The sequence below is a fragment of the Apium graveolens genome, unplaced genomic scaffold (genome assembly GCF_009905375.1).
Source record: "Apium graveolens cultivar Ventura unplaced genomic scaffold, ASM990537v1 ctg5716, whole genome shotgun sequence".
NCBI lineage: Eukaryota > Viridiplantae > Streptophyta > Magnoliopsida > Apiales > Apiaceae > Apium > Apium graveolens.
In genome coordinates this window covers 44,271-60,313 of record NW_027419063.1, presented here as the reverse complement: position 1 = coordinate 60,313, position 16,043 = coordinate 44,271, and the positions used below count along the sequence as shown (strand labels likewise).

Here is a 16,043-nt window from a genome sequence, read left to right as displayed (position 1 = left end):
ATAAGGCAAATATTGATTGTAAGAAAAAGAAAGTTTTGTTATATTCAGAAGACAATAAAAGAATAGTTTATCAAGGACAAAAACAGGACAAGAAATTTCTTTCTATCTTGGAAGCGAAGAAGTTATTGAGACAAGGTTGTGAAGCATATTTAGCCCATGTTGTGGACACTGAGAAGAGAGTACCCAAATTGGAGAAGATTTCAGTAGGTAATGAATTTTCAGATGTGTTTCCAGACGAGTTACCAGGATTACCACCAGATCGGGAGATTGAGTTTTCTATTGATTTGATTCCGGGAGCAGAACCAGTTTCAAAGGCACCTTACCGTATGGCCCCAGTAGAAATGAAAGAACTAGCTAAACAACTTCAGGAACTTTTGGATAAAGGGGTAATTAAACCAAGTGTATCCCCGTGGGGCGCGCCAGTGTTATTTGTGAAAAAGAAGGATGAAAGCATGAGATTGTGTATTGACTACCGAGAATTGAATAAGTTAACCATCAAGAATAAGTATCCCCTACCCGGGATTGATGATTTATTTGATCAACTGAAGGGAGCATGTTGTTTTTCCAAGATCAACTTAAGATCGGGCTATCATCAGTTGAAGATCAAGCCTGAAGATATACTGAAGACTGCTTTTCGAACCAGGTATGGCCATTACGAGTTTCTAGTGATGTCATTCGGGTTGACTAATGCGCCAACGGCTTTTATGGATTTAATGAACCAGGTGTATAAGGAGTACTTGGATAAGTTTGTTATTGTATTTATTGATGACATCCTCATCTACTCAAAGACCAAAGACGACCATGCCAGACATCTAAGAATTGCATTACAAAAGTTGAGAGAAAAACGATTATATGCTAATTTCTCAAAGTGTGAATTTTGGTTGGAGGAAGTCCAGTTTTTAGGTCATATAGTTGGTAAGGATGGTATTAAGGTAGATGCTGTGAAGATTGAAGCGGTATCCAGATGGTAACAACCAAAGACCCTAACGGAAATTAGAAGTTTTCCTAGATTAGCAGGCTATTACCGAAGATTTGTGAAGGACTTTGCCAAGATTGCAACCCCGTTGACCAAGCTGACCCGGAAGAATGAGAGATTTGCTTGGACGGAGAAATGTGAAGAAAGCTTCCAAGAGCTAAAGAAAAGACTAGTGATAGCACCAGTGTTAGCATTACCAGATAAAACCGGGAATTTCATAATTTTCAGGATGCTTCTATTAAAGGATTAGGATGTGTGCTAATGCAACATGATAAGGTTATTGCGTATGCGTTTAGGCAGTTAAAGCCCCATGAGCAGAAATATCCAGTTCATGATCTTGAGCTGGCGGCTATAGTGTTTGCTTTGAAGTTATGGCGTCATTACTTGTACGGAGAGAAATGTGATATCTACACGGATCATAAAAGCTTAAAGTATATATTCACCCAAAAGGACTTAAACATAAGACAAAGGAGATGGTTGGAGTTGATTAAGGACTATGACTATTCAATTAACTATCACCCAGGTAAGGCTAATGTGGTAGCTGATGCCCTAAGTAGAAAAGAAAAATTAAGCATGGCCCGTATCGCGAATGAATTAGCCCGGGACTTAGAAAAATGGAAATCAAAATTCGAGTATCAGGTGAAGATCGGGAAACGCTATACGAGATTACTTTCCAGCCAGCGTTAATGGAAAAGATTAAAAGAGGTCAAGAAGGAGTTATGGAATGAGATTTGGAAGATCTGACAGGAGAAGAATTATGTACTCAAAAGGGTAACCGCGGTCTATATAAGTTTTCCTCTCGCATCTGGATTCCTAATGTAGAAGAACTGAAGAATGAAATATTGCATGAAGCGCACAATTCTAGGTTTTCTATTTACCCTGGTAGCACGAAGATGTACCCAGATTTAAAGAAACACTTCTGGTGGCCAGGAATGAAGAAAGAGATTGTGGAGTGGGTTAGCAAGTGTCACGTGTGTCAGAGAGTAAAAGCAGAGCACCAAAGGCCCAGTGGATTGTTGCAGCCTCTGGAAATTCCACAGTGGAAGTGGGAAGAAATTGCAATGGATTTTGTGGTAGGCTTACCGAGGACAAGATCGAATCACGATGCCATTTGGGTAATCATTGATAGATTGACCAAGTCAGCGCATTTCCTCCCAATTAATGAAAAGTATTCTCTGGAAAAGCTAGTTAAAATATATTTAGATGAGATAGTTGCCAAGCATAAGGTACCTGTGTCTATAGTATCAGATCGAGATCCAAGATTTAATTTGAGGTTTTGGACAAAGTTTCAAGAGTGTTTAGGAACTAAGTTAAATATGAGCACCGCTTATCATCCTCAAACTGATGGCCAAAGTGAGAGAACGATTCAGACGATCGAAGATATGTTAAGAGTATGTGCTTTAGATTTCAAGGGAAGTTGGGACGATCATTTACCATTAATAGAATTTTCCTATAATAACAGTTACCACGCCAGCATCGGAATGCCACCCTACGAAGCTTTATATGGACGAAAGTGTAGATCACCTCTATACTGGGATGAGGTAGGATAAACGAAAGTGTTAGGACCTGAATTAGTGCAGTAGACAAAAGAAGCAGTGGTGTTAATTCGGAAAAGATTGGAAGCCGCTCAGAATAGATAGAAAAAGAATGCAGATTTACATCGAAAGGACATAAGTTTTGAAATAGGATCATTGGTATTACTAAAAGTTTCACCATAGAAGGGATTGATTCGATTCGGTCAGAAAGGTAAACTGAGTCCGAGATATAGGACCATTTGAAGTTTTGAAGCAAATAGGAAAAGTGGCATACGAGATAGCTTTACCCCCGCAGTGGCAGCATATCCATAATGTATTTCATGTGTCCATGTTGATGCTGTATATTCCTGTCTCGAATCATGTAATTGAATATGAACCGATTGAGCTTCAATCGGATTTATCTTATGTGGAGCAGCCAATCCAGATATTCGATCGTAAGTAGCGTGTACTTAGAAATAAATCTATCCCTATAGTTAAAGTACTTTGGAGAAACCCTAGGGTAGAAGAGTCTACCTGGGAACTAGAATCAGATATGCTTGACAAATATCCTCACTTATTTAATTAGTAAAGATTTTGAGGAAAAAATCTTTTTAAGGGGGGAAGGATATAACGACTCGTATATTGCTGTAATATTTAAATATGCAATTATTGCGTAAATATATTGAATAAAGAATATTGTATTAATTTTGGTCCCTCTGCCTGATTTATTATTTTTTATAGGTGATTGTTGGATTGCGTGGTGTGTTTTTATAATTAGCTGCTGCACCATTTTATTTTGATTACACTTTTAAAAAAAATGATTTTATGACAATCTTATTTTCAAAAGCTATTTAGGTTGCCTCTAAATTTTTTTTTATGATTCTAAAATTTTAAGGACAATTTTTGGGATTTTATAAAATTTACAAATCAATATTCTGTTAATTATTTATTTTTGAATGATTTTCTGACTGTGTTTATTACTAAAATCCATATTTAATTCCAGAGTTCTTCAAAAATCAAAAAACTTATATTTTATTAAGCTCAAAATATTCTGGGAATTTTAAAATTATTTTAGAAATTTTTGGGATTAAACTTACCCGCGCATGGTTTCATTTAAAGGCTAAAAGCGGGTATAAGTTGCATTTTGAAAATTCTCTTAAAATTTCAAAATCTATGTTTTTACAAACTTCGGGATATTTGTGACATTTTAAGACTATTTTGGAATTTTTCCGACTAACTCTCGCGCGCGATATGTATCGCCAATTTTACGATTCGGTGTTATAAAAATTTTGCCTAGTCTAGGAAGTAGCCACGTGTTCCTTTTTATTGGACACGCGGCTTACCAGAAGGAGGGGGCAGCCAGCATTTGGTTCTGTGGGTTAACATTGACTCTGTCTCTCTCATTTCACCCTCTCTGTCTCTCAACTCTCTCTCCCCTCTCTCTCTCACAGTTTTCAATCTCTCTCTATATATATCTCTTTCTCCCTCCCTCTGTCGTCCTTCTCTTCCCCGCCTATCTCTTTCGCGATTCCGGCCGCCGTCCTCTTGTTTTCTAATATCTTGGCCCGGATCAGTTTCGTTCCGATATAAATATACATACATGTTGTTGTGGTTATGTGTGTGTATATAGTTGTGGGTGTGAGTTAGTGTCAGTATATGTGTGTATTTTATGCGGTTGTGTTGCGGTGGCGCGTTGGTGCGCGTGTGATTGTTGCTGTGTGGCTTGGTTTGGGTTGTTCTTGTACTGTTTTTCCAGTTTCAAAAATTAAAATCATTATATTGATTTTATATATTTTTTTTTCTGCAGGAATTATGTTGAATGATTTCGTGAAATTAAATATAATTTCATGCAGGATTAATTTATAAAATTATCGGTAGAATTTTTGTGTTGGAACCCGAATAATTGGGTGCCCCGAAAATTTTGCCGCCGTCGGCGATGAGTTCTGGCGAGCCGACGGTGGACGGTGATGACCCTGTTCTGGGTCCTAAATATTTTAATAAATAAAATGAGTTGTATAAATTATTTTCGGGACTAAAAATTTAGTTATTTGGAGATTTGAATTATTGTGTTGGGATTTGACGTCGATTGATATTTCGACGGGTAGGCCTATAAACAGAAGAGTCGCTGTCCAATTTTTTCTAAAAATTTCCTTAAATTATTAATCAAGTACATATATCTCATTTAATACAAATTAACCCATGATTGTTATGTGCACTTTTATTGCGTATATATTATTGTTATTAATATGCATGCGAGTCGGGAATTATATCGTTAGATAATTATTAGTGAGGAAAAGTCAAGCACAATCGGTCGTTTAACCTAGGTTGTTTTGATTTCGTAGGTTCGAGTCAAAGGACCCAGTAGTTGAAGTCAATTAGAGTTAAGCCAAGAGTTAGTGCAAAGCTTCGCAAGGCAAGTACCCCTGAACTAATCTTTTACAGTTCAGTATATATGAATAGTTGTTGATTTAAATTACGTACTGGAACAGAACGTTTTAAGTTACGTATTCCCCGTATTTAAATATGTTTTACAGAACGAGGTTTTGGGGAAAAAGTAACTTCTGAAAATGCCTATCTCTAGATTATGATTAAATATTAAAAAGTGATTTTTAGAATGTGTGCAGTAATTGTTTAAAAAGGAGATATGTGTAAATGGTTTTGGAAACTGGATAAAAATAAATCAGATATTGGGTGGTCAGTTGGCGTAAGAGGTCCGTTATTAGGTAACGGCCCAGCATGGTTGCGTAAGAGGCTAAGTCGGATGCGCGCACTGGTAGGCCGCTTAGTCCAGCATGACAGAGACCTAGCTAGTCTCTGAGTTCCGGAACAAAATTTGTGGCGGGATAGACTGATCAGCTGTCCCTAGAATTCATCCTCTTTTATATATCTGATAAAGGTTTAATGGTTCCCGAAACGGAACAAATGGTTTATAGTCCCCGTAACGGGACAGGTGATTTATGGGTCCAGCAATGGACAGTGGTTTTGGAAAGGAAATAGCATGCTAAACTTGAACTCTGGTATTTTTACACAGCACACTACATATGATGTTATTTTGCAAAGCATGCTAGTTTTGATATCCAGTTTATACCTGTTTTACAGATTTTTCGTATATCAGGTTAATATCTGTTCCTATACTATTTTATACATCCTGTAACTGATTATTCATATAGAGGTACTGTTGGGAAATGGATTGCTCACCCTTGCATCTTGTTTTGTATTTATTTATTGTAGATGTCTAGAAGACCAGGTCAACGTAGAGTGTCAGCCTCCGGTCCCAACACCTCTGAGGTAGTTTGTATCAGGCCCTGAGGTCTGATGAGTTGTTGTATTAAGGGAGAGTGTCTGGTTTTGAATAAGTTAGTGTGTGTGTTGTAACCTAAATAATACTTGAACCTGTTTCGGCTCCTGGTTGGGGTCGTGTATTATAATAAAGTTTATTTAGTAGTTTTTGTTATAATTTATCATATTTTTGGTGACGTTAGCCCCTGACCCCGGGGTTGAGGCCGTCACAGTTGGGCTTTGCTGTTATGGGCCTTTTAATCAGCCATTATAAATAGATAATGATAGGTTAAAGAGGCTAGTACGTTTTTGGAGAAAACCCTAGCAGCAAAGAGAGGCAGAGGCAATTCGGATCGTCAAGAAGGAGGCTAGTACATCCATTCCGTAGTCAAGTTCGTGAGACATTCTTGGAAGTGCTCGTGTGGATACCATAGAGGTGTTTCTCCGAGTGGTAGACACAAAGCGTGATAGCTAGGATCCCCGCTGAGTTCGTGAAAGTCAGGCTCTTGAAAGGTATGATTCGTTATCTCCATAATCTGCCCACAATTATACATGGATCCTGTTTTTGGGTTTCAATTTTTTTTTTTGTTTTATTTACGTTTATCCACTATGTTTTATGCCTCGGAACCCATCACCTTTAACTCAGCAGCTTCAGAACTGCTATGAGCATCTGCCATCAAGGCATAGTTCACCTTATTCTAAGAATCTGAAGTGTCTGTCCATCTTTTCTTCTTTATGACAAGTGCCTTGCCTTTGTCACCTTTTCATTTCTTTCAATCAGGAGATATGTGGCATTTCTCACCATAATTTTAGCATTTAACATTTGAGTAATCTCCTTTGTCAGACTTTCCAGTTTTGCCTTCAGATTTTCTGAATCCCTTCTTATCAGAACTTCTACTTTTCCTAGAAAACTTATTTCCCCTTCTGAATTTCCTGTAGGCTATCTTTGTGATACCCTTCACCATAAGAGCACACAATTTCATCATCTCTTCATCAGCATCCATCTCAGATAGACTTTCAGTTTCTAAATCCTCGTCACTATTAGAACTTGATGACTCAGTATCAGACTTTGTGATGAGAGCCTTTACTTTGCCTTTCTTTGAGACAGCCACTTTGGGGTATTCCTCCTCAACCTTAAGAGCAACTGTTCTTGACTTTCTCCCATGCCACTTGCTTCTTTGATCCATCTCAAGTTCATGAGTTTTGAGCATACCATAAATTTCATCAAGAGTAGTTTCATCAAGAGCTTAGTTGTCTCTTATAGTAGTTGCCTTCAAATCCCAATTTTCAGGAAGAGCTAAAAGGAATTTAAGATTAGTATCTTCAAGATCATATTTTTTATCCACCAATGACAGATCATTCAAGAGTTTGACAAATCTGTCATATAAACCAGTTAATGACTCATCAGGTTTTGAGTCAAAGTGCTCATACTCTTGAGTGAGTATAGTCCTCCTATTTTTCTTAATTAAATCAGTTCCCTGGCATCTTGTCTCCAAGGCATCCCATATCTCCTTTGCAGTCTTACAGTTAATTACCCTGTTTGACATGACATCATCAATGGCACTATGCAGCAAATGCCTTACCTTTGCATCCTTCACAATAGATGAGATATCTTCAGCTGTATATTAGATATATTTATGATGTCATGTCTAATATGATTTGTGTTTAGTTTTTAGATCTTACTTAACAAGACAAATCAGTACTTAACTGGAAATCAGTACTTATACTGAAGTCAGGACTTAAGATATCAGAACTTAAGTTGTCAGAACTTAAGTTATCGGGAGATAATATCAGGACTTAAGGAGATGTTCAGATAAGGAAGGCGGCTGATTGAAAGGAAAGAAGATCAAGACAAACATAAGAAGAAATATGCATGGAGAAGAGTTCTATAAGGAATAGAATACTTGGAAGAAAAGATAACTGACTGATATATATTAGGAAGCAGAATTGTATTCGATATCAATTAGAAGATTATCTTATAATTGTGTAGTATATAAACACATGCATAGGGTTTACACTATGTGTGCGATCATAATCGAGTTTATTAATCTTTGTAACCCTAGCAGCTCTCGTGATAATTTGTTCATCACTGAGAGAGGACAGTTCTTTGTAACAGGGTTTATTATGTTGAATAAAATCTATTTTCTGTTACTTGAGTTATTATATTCGATTTGATTGTAATAAACACTGTATTCAACCCCCTTCTACAGTGTGTGTGACCTAACAAGTGGTATCAGAGCAATATGTTGACATACATACAGTAAAGATCCAAAAACAATCATGTCTGAAGAAGTACAAACTCCAACCAAGCCCACCAAAACTGAAGAAACTCCAAAGACTCAAATCTATAATCGATATGAGACAATTAGGGTTCCCATACTAAAACCTTCTGAGTATCCCATATGGAAGGTGAGGATGTCTATGTTTCTGGAAGCTACAGATCCAGAATACCTTGACAGAATTAATGAAGGACCACACAAGCCAACTAAGCTCTCTGTTATAGTTGCAGATCAGCCAGCACAGACTGTACCAAAGGAGAAAAGTGAATATACAGCTGAAGATATCTCATCTATTACAAAGGATGCAAAGGTAAGACATTTGCTGCACAGTGCCATTGATAATGTTATGTCAAACAGGGTAATTAACTGCAAGACTGCAAAAGAGATATGGGATGCCTTGGAGATAAGATGCCAGGGAACTGATTCAATTAAGAAAAACAGGAGGACTATACTCACTCAAGAGTATGAGCACTTTGACTCAAAACCTGATGAGTCATTGACTGGTTTATATGATAGATTTGTCAAACTCTTGAATGATCTGTTACTGTTGGATAAGGAATATGATCTTGAAGATACTAATCTCAAATTCCTTTTAGCTCTTCCTGAAAGTTGGGATTTGAAGGCCACAACTATAAGAGACAACTATGCTCTTGATGAAACTACTCTTGATGAAATTTATGGTATGCTCAAGACTCATGAACATTAGATGGATCAAAGAAGCAAGTGGCATGGGAGAAAGTCAAGGACAGTTGCTCTTAAGGCTGAGGAGGAATCCCCTAAAGTGGCTATCTCAAAGAAAGGCAAAGGAAACACACTCATCACAAAGTCTAGTACTGAGTCATCAAGTCCTGATAGTGATGAGGATTCAGAAACTGAAAGTCTATCTAAGATGGATCCTGATGAAGAGATGATGAAGATATGTGCTCTTATGGTGAAAGGAATCACAAAGATTGCTTACAGGAAATTCAGAAGGGGAAAGAAGTTTTCCAGGAAAGGTGCAAGTTCTGATAAGAAAGGTTTCAGAAAATTTGAAGGCAAAGGAGGAAAGTCTGACAGAGGAGATTACTCAAATGTCAAATGCTACAACTGTGGTGAGAAAGGCCACATATCTCCTGACTGCAAGAAAGTGAAGAGTGACAAAGGCAAGGCTCTTGTCACAAAGAAAAAAAGCTGGACATACACTTGAGATTCTGAAAGTGAGGTGAACTATGCCTTGATGGCAAATACTGATAGCAGTTCTGAAGCTGCTGAGTTAAAGGTACCTCAAACAACCTATGTTTTTCATACTGATGATATTACTGAGTTGAGAAGATATCTTAAAACCATGTTCATTGGTTATAGAGATCAAACTTTAACATATGAAAGATTAATTTCTGAAAATCTTGCTTATAAAAAGAGGAATGATTATTTAGAAAAAGAGTTAGTTATGTTCCATCAAACTCAGAAAGATAGAGATGATGCTTTCTATGCTAGAGATGAAGTGCTTAAAATGAATGAATCTCTAAAAACTGAGTTAGAAAAGGAAAGAGAGATTATCATGACTTGGACTAACTCTGGAAGAACAACTCGGAATTTATTAAGTAGTGGAAACTGGAAAGAGGGCTTAGGTTATGGAGATGATAAGAATGATAAAGGAACTGCAGAAATTGAGCCTATAGTTGTTAAATAAAAGCCAAAGGTAAATCCTGTTAAGTTTGTAGATGTAAAGTTTGATATTGATAAATCAGAAGTTAAAGAGAAATTAACTTTTGACAAACCAAAACATGATAAGCCAACTGAAGTAAACATAGGCTTAATGACAAAGAAACAGCTTAAGCATAAGCTGAAAGATGTTAAGAATGTAAACAAGGTAAAACCACCTAGGAAAAATATGAATGGAAAGGAAGGTGTGAATAAAAGCAATGATTATAAGCCTGTTCCTAATGCTCCTAGAAAGAAATGTTATAACTGTGGAAATTCTAACCATCTGGCTTCTTTTTGCAGGAAGAATAAGAACATAAACTCCTTACCTTCAAAGTCAGGAGTTAAAAGTCAGTCTATTAGATATAGGCCACAAAATCCTTGTTTTCATTGTGGTAGTTTATGGCATTCCATTTATACTTGTAAGGAATATCATAGTTTGTACTATGATTATTATCAAATAAAACTTTCTTAATAAGGCCAAAGGATCCAAGAAAGTCTGGGTCCTTAAAACTAATCATTAGTGGTCTTTGTGATTGCAGGGCAACAGGAAAAACATCCTAGTTCTGGACAATGGATGCTCAGGACATATGACTGGAAATAAAGCCCTACTATTAGAATTTGTGGAGAAAGCTGTCACAGGTGTTTCTTATGGAGATGGCAACATGGGAAAAACTATGGGATAGAGCAATATCAATCTTGGGAATGTCATCATTGAAAAAGTAGCTCTAGTCTCAGGACTTAAACACAATTTGCTGAGTATTAGTCAAATTTGTGACAGAGGTTATCATGTAGATTTCTTTGAAGAACACTGTGAAGTTGTAAGCAAATCTACAGGAAAAGTTATTCTAAAAGGATAGAGGCATGGTAACATTTATGAAGCCAAGCTTTCAACAAGTACTGATGGTTCTGCAATTTGTCTGTTAAGTAGAGCATCAATTGAAGAAAGCTGGAATTGGCACAAGAAACTCTCTCATTTAAATTTCAACAATATAAATGAACTAGTCAAGAAAGATCTTGTGAGAGGACTGTCAAAATCAGTATTTGCTGCTGATGGCCTTTGTGATTCATGTCAAAAGGCAAAACAAAGAAAATCTTCATTCAAGAGCAAGACTGAATCTTCAATTCTTGAGCCTTATCACCTTCTACATGTTGATCTATTTGGTCCAGTGAATGTCATGTCTATTGCAAAGAAGAAATATGCTATGGTCATAGTGGATGAGTTCACCAGATACACATTGGTGTATTACTTGCACATAAAAAGTGAAACTGCATCTATCTTGATTGATCATGTCAAACAACTGGATAAAGTGGTTAAAGACTCTGTGAAAATCATAAGAATTGATAATGGCACTGAGTTCAAGAATTTGATCATAAAAGAGTTCTGCAAAGACCAAGGAATCAAGCAGGAATTCTATGCTCCTGGAACTCCATAGCAAAATGGAGTTGTTGAAAGAAAGAATAGAACTCTTATTGAAGCTGCATGAACTATGCTTGATGAAGCAAAGTTACCAACCTATTTTTGGGCTGAAGCTGTGCAGACTACTTATTTTACTCAAAATGCAACACTTATCAACAAGCATGGAAAGAAACCATATGAGATGGTGAAGAAAAAGAAGCCAAATCTGAAGTATTTTCATGTGTTTGGATGCAAGTGTTTTGTTCTTAAGACTCATCCTGAACAGCTAACCAAATTTGATCTAAAAGCTGATGAAGAAATTTTTGTTGGATATTGATAAGTGGCATTTTATACCACTTAGAACGTCTTAAAATGGCCTAAATTGGTGTCTTGAAATTAAGTAATTTGTGTATTTGATGCGTTTTTCTAGTGTTTATACATTTCAGGGTATTAGTTGCATTTCGGAGGAAGGAATCATCAAGAATAAGCCTTGGCATGTGTTCACCATTGAGAGAGGAAAAGAACGGGCAGATTACGGCGAAGAAACGGAGCAAACCTGGAAATTTTCCAGTAGGGTCCTGCGCGCCCGCGCAGCAATGCTGAGCGGCCGCGCAACAGCCTTGCGCGCCCGCGCAGAAATGCTGAGCAGCCGCGCAGGGTCGGGGAAAAAGATATATTATTTTAGACTTCTACTTCTGTTTGGCTTCCAACTTCTATGTAATCTGAGTTTTATGGGACTATTATATAGGTAGATTTGAGACGTTTTCATAGAGTATTAAGAGGAGATTATGTTTTAGATTGTGTTTTGCAAGAAGCGAAGGAGATAAGGAAGAAGACCGATTTAGCACACAGCAACGAAGAGGAAGCATATATTCTTGTGATTCTTGTTTCGTTGTAACGTTGGATGCTAGTTTTCTTGCTTTGACTTATTTACTCTTGTGACGTACTCTATTTTAATATAATCAGTTTAGTTATTATTTTCTTGTGTTTGTTTATCATGATTTCATATGAACCCATGATGGCGATATGTTCTATTATGGGCTAATCGTGATCATGGGGTTGCAACGGATTTATTATGGAATTCTTTAGTTAATTGTCTAATACTTTAGTATGTGATGATTGCATGATCTCTAGTATTGGTTATGCGTATTCGTCTTATGTGCGTCGCGAACATATAAGATAGGGTGTTAATCTCTTGTGAAGCGACGGTGGATCTTGAGATTTAGAACTTGCCATGCTAGCATAGGTTCATGTACGTTGTGCATGATTAGTGGGTAACTCTAACAGTTTTATTTGCCCTATGTAATCAAAAAGGGATAACTTGTGCTTAAATCGTTGTGTTGTCAATTTCTGTAGACATATAGGAACTCAACATAATTGATGACTATTCAACTTCTATCTTAATTGTGGATGTTTGGTAGAATGGTATTAGTACAATGAAAGTTGGCTTTTATTAGTTTCGTGTTATTCGATTAATATCATCACTGTCACATGCTAAAGGTAATAACTATGGCTATAGAAGGAAGTAATAATGAAGTTGTGATCTCATGAGTGTTTTATTATTGATAAATTGAAGTGTTAGTTAAGTGGTTAATTAAGTAGTTAATTATAGTTAATATTTAATCAACAATTTTAAGTGTTATTATCTTAACATTGAGAAGTAGTCATACATTGGTGAGTGAGTTAAATTAGACAATAAATTAGTCTGAGTCTCTGAGGGAACGAACTAGAAAGTATTCTATATTACTTGCGAACGCGTATACTTGCGTGAATATTAGTGCGTGATTTCGCCCTAACAAGTTTTTGGCGCCGCTGCCGGGGACTCGGCGTATTTGTTTAGTTTATGTACTTACCATCATTGGTCATTAGGACTCAGTGATTAGGACATAGTAGTTACTTACTCTTTTCGGTTGTGTTTCAGGTACTTTAGCAAGCGTTTATGCAAACTCGTTCTCGTGCTCGCAAGAGGACCTTAGATACAGCTGAAGAGAAAGACGAAGTTCTTGATACACCGGATAAGTTAGATTTTGAGGATTCGGATTCAGGAACTGAGCAGAAAGAACCAGTAAACATGGGAGATCGTATTGTTCAAGCTGATCCAGCTCTCATGGATTTTTCTCGGCCTAAAATTGATGACATTCAGTCAAGCATCCTTCATCCGGCTATTCAAGCTAACACCTTTGAAATCAAGCCGGGCACTATTCAGATGGTGCAGAATTCTGTTTCTTTTGGAGGAGCGGCAACTGAAGACCCCAACATGCACATAAGGAATTTTGTCGAGATCTGCAGCACTTTTAAGTATAATAGCGTGACTGATGAGGCTATCAAGTTGCGGCTTTTCCCATTCTCACTGAGGGATAAAGCTAAAGACTGGTTACATTCTGAACCATCTGGGTCAATCACTACGTGGCAAGATCTTGCGCAAAAGTTTCTGGTGAAGTTTTATCCAATGGCAAAGACTGCTGCTATGAGGAGTGCTCTTACTCAGTTTGCGCAGCAACCTACAGAATCTATGTGCGAGGCTTGGGAACGCTACAAGGAAATGTTGAGAAAATGTCCACATCATGGAATGCCAGATTGGATGGTAATCACTGGTTTTTATAATGGTTTGGGGGCCCAATCTCGGCCCATGCTCGATGCAGCAGCTGGAGGCGCCTTATGGGCTAAAAGCTATACTGAGGCGTACAATCTTATCGAGACGATGGCTGCAAATGAGCATCAGAACCCAACTCAGAGGATGACATCAGGCAAGGTAGCAGGTATTCTGGAAGTTGATGCAGCCACCGCTATTGCAGCCCAGCTCCAAGCGCTATCAATGAAGGTTGATTCTTTGGCTACGTATGGAGTTAATCAAATAGCTATGGTTTGTGAGCTTTGTGCAGGTTCTCATGCTACGGATCAGTGTTCTCTTGTCAACGAATCTGTTCAGTATGTGAATAATTATCAGCGACAACAGCAGCCTGTGCCAGCGATCTATCATCCTAACAACAGAAATCATCCAAATTTCAGCTGGGGGAATAATCAGAATGCTATTCAGCCACCATATCAGCAAGGAGTGAGTAAACAGTTTAACCCACCTGGATTCCAACAACCACAGCAGTATGCTACAAGGCAATCATATCCTCAACAAGGAAGTGCAGCTGCACCTACTAGTGCTGATTTTGAGGAACTTAAGCTGTTGTGCAAGAGTCAGGCGGTTTCTATCAAGACCTTGGAAAATCAAATCGGTCAATTAGCCAATGCAGTGCTCAATCATCAACCTGGCACTCTTCCCAGTGACACGGAAGTACCAGGCAGGAAGGAAGCTAAAGAGCAAGTCAAGGCTATTACCTTAAGGTCTGGAAAAGTAGCTGATGCTGAAAAGGCAAAAGAAGTCGAAGCTGAAGTTAGAGATGAAGAATCTAAACAAAAGGAGAAAGCGGTGGAACCAAGGAAGACTACTGTTGAACACACTCTGTCTGAGGCTAATACAGGGGAGAAACAGCTCTATCCTTCACCACCTTTTCCTAAGAGATTGCAGCAACAAAAGCTGGATAGACAGTTCGGGAAGTTTCTGGAGGTGTTCAAGAAACTTCACATCAATATACCTTTCGCTGAGGCTCTGGAACAAATGCCTAGTTATGCGAAGTTTATGAAGACTATTCTTTCAAGGAAGGTGAAACTGGATGACCTTGAAACCGTTGCTCTCACGGAAGAATGCAGCGCTGTTCTGCAGCAAAAGTTACCACCAAAACTGAAAGATCCAGGAAGCTTCACCATTCTTTGCACCATTGGCAATCTAACTTTTGACAAGTGCCTTTGCGATTTGGGAGCAAGCATTAATCTGATGCCGTTGTCGATCTTTAAAAAGCTGGATCTGCCTGATCCAAAACCCACATACATGTCGCTACAATTGGCGGACCGTTCCATTACTTAACCGAGGGGCATAGTTGAGGATGTGCTCGTCAAGGTGGATAAGCTCTTCTTTCCTGCAGATTTTGTTATTCTGGATTTTGAGGAAGATAAGAAGATTCCCATAATCTTGGGGAGGCCTTTCTTGGCTACTGGCCGTACCTTGATAGATGTGCAAAAAGGGGAACTTACTATGCGGGTCCAAGATCAGGATGTGACCTTCAACGTATTCAAGGCAATGAAATTCCCTACAGAAGATGAGGAGTGCTTAAAAGTGGATGTGATTGATTCTGCGGTTACTTCGGAACTCGATCACATGCTAATGTCTGATGCATTGGAAAAGGCCTTAGTGGGGGATTTTGACAGCGATGATGAAGATAGCAACGAGCAATTACAATATCTGAACGCTTCTCCATGGAAGCGAAAGCTCGACATACCATTTGAATCTCTTGGTACTTCTGACCTTAAGAATGCTGAAGGGAAGCTCAAACCATCAATAGAGGAAGCACCTACCTTGGAGCTTAAACCATTACCTGAACACTTGAGGTATGCTTTTTTAGGTGATTCATCTACGTTACCTGTTATTATTTCAGTTGACCTTTCAGGTAGTGAGGAAGATAAGCTCTTAAGGATTTTGAGAGAATTCAAATCGGCTATAGGATGGACCATAGCAGACATCAAGGGGATAAGTCCTTCATATTGTATGCATAAAATTCTGTTAGAGGAAGGTAGTAAGCCAACTGTGGAACAGCAGCGAAGACTGAACCCGATCATGAAGGAGGTGGTGAAGAAAGAAATTCTGAAATGGCTAGATGCAGGCATCATTTATCCTATTTCTGACAGCTCGTGGGTGAGCCCTGTACAATGTGTTCCTAAGAAAGGAGGTATCACTGTGGTCGCAAATGAAAAGAATGAGCTCATCCCTACTCGAACAGTTACAGGATGGAGAGTATGCATGGATTATAGAAAATTGAACAAAGCCACAAGGAAGGATCACTTCCCTCTCCCATTCATTGATCAAATGC

The 16,043-nt window shown here is 38.1% G+C and overlaps 1 non-coding gene across 1 annotated transcript; it reads right to left on the bottom strand.

Annotated features, from left to right (window-relative positions):
- Window positions 1-13,591: 13,591 nt before the first annotated feature.
- LOC141702784 (small nucleolar RNA R71) lies at window positions 13,592-13,698 on the bottom strand. The gene has a single exon (XR_012567262.1). It is a non-coding gene; the product is annotated as a small nucleolar RNA R71 (small nucleolar RNA).
- Window positions 13,699-16,043: the final 2,345 nt, after the last annotated feature.